We start from the raw sequence: 6845 nt of genomic DNA on the forward strand, positions 1-6845 counted from the left end.
AGGAAAGAGAGGGGGCCGGGGGAGAGACAGGGAGGGCCCAGGACGCACAAGAGAGGCAACGGGGCCCCAGTGGCCCAGGACTCACCGCGACTCTCGCTCTCAGCGCTGCTGGCACAATTTAGCCGTTCAGATGCTTCTTTCCCCTCCTCTCCTCCCTGCCTCTTCTGCAGCTCCACACTCTAGGCCGTCCTCCACCTGAAGAGAATACGTGGGTGTCTTACAGCTCTTACCAGATGAGGCTTCCTAGGCACGTAGCCTAGCTCGCTCGTGCACTACACGCCCGTACCCAACTCCGGGTTACGCGTACAGACCCTACGGTGCACGTTGGTGGCCTGGCCCGCTGCGGGCTATGAAGGGGGATCCTTCCTCCCCCACCTGCATGGACAGGCTCTCTCTTGCCTGCGGCAGGAAGGCAGCTGGCAGCCAGAGCACCTTCAGTTTCTTCTTCTTTACCTTTCGTTGGCGTCTCCAGCTTCAGCTGAGGCAGCTCCTGTCCGCAGCCGGGAAGGGCTTTGTCTATCCCTTTTCGGCCCTGCGCTGCGAGGACGGCGAGGACGGGCAGAGAGAAGCCACGCGAGCCTGAGACGGCCACAGGCAACGGCATCCCCGGGGGAAGGACAGACAACCACGTCCTCAGCACGGTCTCTGGGAGAGGGAAAGAAGAAACAGTGACCGTCATTACCGTCGATCGACCCTGGCCAAAGCCTCTCCTTCCGCAGGGGCTTCTGGACACACCGCTCCCTCCCCACGCTACTGCTAAGGGCCCCTGCACCAAGGGGGAATCCAGTGCGCTTGAGGGACGGCTTGCTGCCTTCACGACAGGGCCTGGGGGCGGCCTAAGGCTATGCAGCACGCTTATGGGGAGGTGCCGGAGCTGGGGGCAGGCGCACGGGGCAAGGGGGGCCAGGGGAGGCTGAGCGGGACCTCCGGTGGGCCGGGGACGCGGCCATCATCTGCGCCCTGGGCACGGGGAAAAGGTCATCGTCCTCCTCCTTTCCCTCTTCCCTTCTGTCAGCTCCCGGGGAACTCACCGCTTCTCGGGAAGCGGCCGCACCCGCAAGCCCCCAGTAATCAACACGAATCCAACCCCAAAAATACACCTCGCGTACCGTACGCGCCACGGCCGCCCGGCACCCGAGCGCCGGAAGACCGCGCCTCCCGCCATGCCCGGCGAACCACGTGACAGGGCCGGCAGCCACTGCGCCAGGAATACAGCTCCCGGCATGCTCTGCGGCACAACCCGGCCGCCCGGCAGCCGCAAGGACTACAGCTCCCGGCATGCTCTGCGGCACAACCCGGCCACCCGGCGGCCGGTTTGATGCGGAGCCACCCAGCATCCCTGCGAGCACAGCTGCAGGCGCAACAGCAGTTACGCAGCCACAACTAGGCACTAAACAAAGGCTTTCCAACACTGGAGGTCTAGAACAGGTAGACATTAGCACAGAAGCACAAGGGGCTCCGTCACCCTGCACAAATCTCCCCGTGCCTACACACGCACACGTTCAGAAGTTAGTTATCAGAAAACGCCCGACTCAGCCATTTGCCACAGTCACGAGACTCACGACATGATAACACGACATGACACACGAGGTGGGCTCAGAGTTTTAAGGCAAGAAATACCTCCCACGCCCCCCACCCGAGATCTTTCAGGGTCCACACCTGCCATCGCCCCGCACCAAACCTACCCGGCCAAAGGCTTTCAGGTGGCCCGAAACACTGTACACAGAAAATAACCAGGGACAGACCTGCATTGTTCGGAAGCGAACGATGCCCGACCGGGGCTCCTCTGCGGGGCACGGAGCCCCCCGGCCCCGCCCGGAGACACACACCCGCCCCCCGCTGCCCGAACTCACCCACCAGCGCTCTCCGACCCCCGGACACGGCCGCGCTGCTCTCTCAGGCGGCTGCCGCAGGCGAGGCTCGGGCACCGCCAGGCCTCCAGGCGTCCCGAGGGGCTGCCGGCCACCGCAGGGGATGGCTGCCGGCGGCCGGACCGCCGCGGCGCTCCCCGCCCAGCTCCGAGCAGGCTCCGCCGGCCGCGGGCTTCCCACGCCGGGCCGCAGAGGGGCCCCGGCACCGCACAGGGACGCCTCGCGACCCGGCCGCCACACGCACCGGCCCTTCGGCCTCCACACGCACCGCTCCCGCCCCCGCTCCGACGCGCCGCGCACGCGCCACCGGAAGTCCGAGCCCCGCGGGGCGGCCCTTAAAGGGCGGCCGGAAGGAACGGCCCCCACCGGCCCCGCCACCGCGCCGGACCGCCCCCGCGCCCAGCCGGTGAGCGCCAGCGCCCCCTGCTGGCCGGGCCGCGCTCAGCTCGCGAGGGCGCCGAGGGCCGGGCGGGGCGGGACGCGCCGGCTCGGGGCCAGCGCCTTCTCGGAGCGAGCGGGAAACCCCTGCGGGCCCCGGTCACGGCCGGGCAGAGCCGCGCGCCCTCCGAGAGCTGCTGAACGCGGCTGCCGCTCGTGACACATACCGAGCCGTCAGCGACGGGAGCGGGCAGAGGAGGAAGGGGCCGGCGGCCGCGGGGCCTGGCCGCAGGCGGGGGGGAGGGGCTGGGGCCCGGGGGGCCGCCCCCCTACTCACAGTTCCCTCACAGTTCCCTCACAGTTCCCTCACAGTTCCTTCCCAGTACATAACAGTTACCTCCCAGTACATCCCAGTACATCCCAGTAGATCCTGGTACATCCCAAATCCCTGCCAGTTCCACCCGGTACAACCCAGTACAAGCCTGTACATCCTAGTTCCTCCACGGTACATCCCAGGGCATCCCCGCACATTGTAGTGCCTCCCAGTACTGGGAGGGAACTGGGATGTACTGGGAGGGAACTGGGATGTACTGGGATGTAATGGGACGGAACTGGGATGTATTGGGAGGCACTGGGAAAGAAGTGGTAGTGAACCGGGAGGGAATTGGGATGTACGGGGATGAACTGGTAGGGAACTGGGATGTACTGGAATGGAACGGGGATGTATTGGGATGTACAGGAACGGAACTGGAATGTACGGCGATGTATTGGCATGTACTGGGAGCGAACTGGAATTTACTGGGATGTACTGGGAGGAAACTGGGATATACTGGGAGGAAACTGGGAGGGAAGTGGGTGTCAACTGGGACATTCCAGTTTCCTCCCAGTACATCCCAGTTCCCTACCAGTGCAGCCCAGTACATCCCAGATCCCTCCAAGTCCCTCCCAGTACATCCCAGTACATCCCAGTTCCCTCACAGTACATCCCAGTTCCCTCCCAGTTCACACACAGTTCACTCCCAGTTCCATTCCAGTACATCCCAGTACATGCCTGTTGCCTCCCAGTTTCCTCTAAGTACATCCCAGTACTTCAAAGTTCCCTCCCAGTACATCCCAGTTCCCTCACAGTACATCCCAGTACTTCACAGTTCACTCCCACTACATCCCAGTACGTCCCAGTTCCCCCTTGGTACATAACACTTCCCTCCCAATACATCCAAGTTCCCTCCCAGTACATCCCAATCCCCTCCCAGTACATCCCAGTTCCCTGCCAGTCCGTCCCAATCCCCTCCCAGTACATCCCAGTTCCCTGCCAGTATGTCCCAGTACATCCCAGTTCCCTCCCAGTACATACCAGTTCCCTCCCAGTACATCCCAGTTCCCTCCCAGTTCCCTCCCACTACATCCCAGTACATCCCAGTTCCCTCCCAGTACATACCAGTTCCCTCCCAGTACATCCTGGTACATCCCAGTTCCCACCCAGTACATCCTACTACATACCAGTTCCCTCCCAGTTCACTCCCAGTACATCGCAGTACTTCACAGTTCCATCCCAGTACATCCCAGTACGTCCCAGTTCCCCTCAGTACATAACACTTCCCTCCCAGTACATACCAGTACATCCCAGTGTCCTCACAGTACGTCCCAGTTCCCTCCCAGTACATCCCAGTTCCCTACCAGTACATCCCAGTTACCTCCCTGTTCCTTCCCAGTACATAACAGTTACCTCCCAGTACATCCCAGTAGATCCTGGTACATCCCAAATCCCTGCCAGTTCCACCCGGTACAACCCAGTACAAGCCTGTACATCCTAGTTCCTCCACAGTACATCCCAGGGCATCCCCGCACATTGTAGTGCCTCCCAGTACATCCCAGTTCCCTCCCAGTACTGGGAGGGACCTGGGATGTACTGGGAGGGACCTGGGATGTACTGGGAGGGAACTGGGATGTACTGGGATGTAATGGGACGGAACTGGGATGTATTGGGAGGCACTGGGAAAGAAGTGGTAGTGAACCGGGAGGGAATTGGGATGTACGGGGATGAACTGGTAGGAAACTGGGATGTACTGGCATGGAACGGGGATGTATTGGGATGTACAGGAACAGAACTGGAATGTACAGCGATGTATTGGCATGTACTGGCAGCGAGCTGGGATTTACTGGGATGTACTGGGAGGAAACTGGGATATACTGGGAGGAAACTGGGATATACTGGGAGGAAACTGGGAGGGAAGTGGGTGTCAACTGGGACATTCCAGTTTCCTCCCAGTACATCCCAGTTCCCTACCAGTGCAGCCCAGTACATCCCAGTTCCCTCCCAGTACATACCAGTACATCCCAGTACATCCCAGTTCCCTCACAGTACATCCCAGTTCCCTCCCAGTTCACACACAGTTCACTCCCAGTTCCATTCCAGTACATCCCAGTACATGCCTGTTGCCTCCCAGTTTCCTCTAAGTACATCCCAGTACTTCAAAGTTCCCTCCCAGTACATCCCAGTTCCCTCACAGTACATCCCAGTACTTCACAGTTCACTCCCACTACATCCCAGTACGTCCCAGTTCCCCCTTGGTACATAACACTTCCCTCCCAATACATCCAAGTTCCCTCCCAGTACATCCCAATCCCCTCCCAGTACATCCCAGTTCCCTGCCAGTCCGTCCCAATCCCCTCCCAGTACATCCCAGTTCCCTGCCAGTATGTCCCAGTACATCCCAGTTCCCTCCCAGTACATACCAGTTCCCTCCCAGTACATCCCAGTTCCCTCCCAGTTCCCTCCCACTACATCCCAGTACATCCCAGTTCCCTCCCAGTACATACCAGTTCCCTCCCAGTACATCCTGGTACATCCCAGTTCCCACCCAGTACATCCTACTACATACCAGTTCCCTCCCAGTTCACTCCCAGTACATCGCAGCACTTCACAGTTCCATCCCAGTACATCCCAGTACGTCCCAGTTCCCCTCAGTACATAACACTTCCCTCCCAGTACATACCAGTACATCCCAGTGTCCTCACAGTACGTCCCAGTTCCCTCCCAGTACATCCCAGTTCCCTACCAGTACATCCCAGTTACCTCCCTGTTCCTTCCCAGTACATAACAGTTACCTCCCAGTACATCCCAGTAGATCCTGGTACATCCCAAATCCCTGCCAGTTCCACCCGGTACAACCCAGTACAAGCCTGTACATCCTAGTTCCTCCACAGTACATCCCAGGGCATCCCCGCACATTGTAGTGCCTCCCAGTACATCCCAGTTCCCTCCCAGTACTGGGAGGGACCTGGGATGTACTGGGAGGGAACTGGGATGTACTGGGAGGGAACTGGGATGTACTGGGATGTAATGGGACGGAACTGGGATGTAATGGGACGGAACTGGGGAAGAAGTGGTAGTGAACCGGGAGGGAATTGGGATGTATGGGGATGAACTGGTAGGGAACTGGGATGTACTGGCATGGAACGGGGATGTATTGGGATGTACAGGAACGGAACTGGAATGTACTGCGATGTATTGGGATGTACTGGCAGCGAGCTGGGATTTACTGGGATGTACTGGGAGGAAACTGGGACGTACTGGGAGGGAACTGGGATGTACTGGGATGTAATGGGACGGAACTGGGATGTATTGGGAGGCACTGGGAAAGAAGTGGTAGTGAACCGGGAGGGAATTGGGATATACGGGGATGAACTGGTAGGAAACTGGGATGTACTGGCATGGAACGGGGATGTATTGGGATGTACAGGAACGGAACTGGAATGTACTGCGATGTATTGGGATGTACTGGCAGCGAGCTGGGATTTACTGGGATGTACTGGGAGGAAACTGGGATATACTGGGAGGAAACTGGGATATACTGGGAGGCATTGGGAGGGAAGTGGGTGTCAACTGGGACATTCCAGTTTCCTCCCAGTACATCCCAGTTCCCTACCAGTGCAGCCCAGTACATCCCAGTTCCCTCCCAGTCCGTCCCAATCCCCTCCCAGTACATCCCAGTTCCCTGCCAGTATGTCCCAGTACATCCCAGTTCCCTCCCAGTCCGTCCCAATCCCCTCCCAGTACATCCCAGTTCCCTCCCAGTTCCCTCCCACTACATCCCAGTACATCCCAGTTCCCTCCCAGTACATACCAGTTCCCTCCCAGTACATCCCAGTACATCCTGGTACATCCCAGTTCCCACCCAGTACATCCTACTACATACCAGTTCCCTCCCAGTTCACTCCCAGTACATCCCAGTACTTCACAGTTCCCTCCCAGTACATCCCAGTACGTCCCAGTTCCCCTCAGTACATAACACTTCCCTCCAAGTACGTACCAGTACATCCCAGTGTCCTCACGGTACGTCCCAGTTCCCTCACAGTACATCCCAGTTCCCTCCCAGTTCACTCCCAGTACATAACAGTTACCTCCCAGTACATCCTAGTAGATCCTAGGACATTTCAAATCCCTGCCAGTTCCACCCGGTACAACCCAGTACAAGCCTGTACATCCTAGTTCCTCCACAGTACATCCCAGGACATCCCCGCACATTGTAGTGCCTCCCAGTACATCCCAGTTCCCTCCCAGTACTGGGAGGGACCTGGGATGTACTGGGAGGG

The sequence above is a fragment of the Phalacrocorax aristotelis genome, unplaced genomic scaffold (genome assembly GCF_949628215.1).
Source record: "Phalacrocorax aristotelis unplaced genomic scaffold, bGulAri2.1 scaffold_38, whole genome shotgun sequence".
Lineage (NCBI taxonomy): Eukaryota > Metazoa > Chordata > Aves > Suliformes > Phalacrocoracidae > Phalacrocorax > Phalacrocorax aristotelis.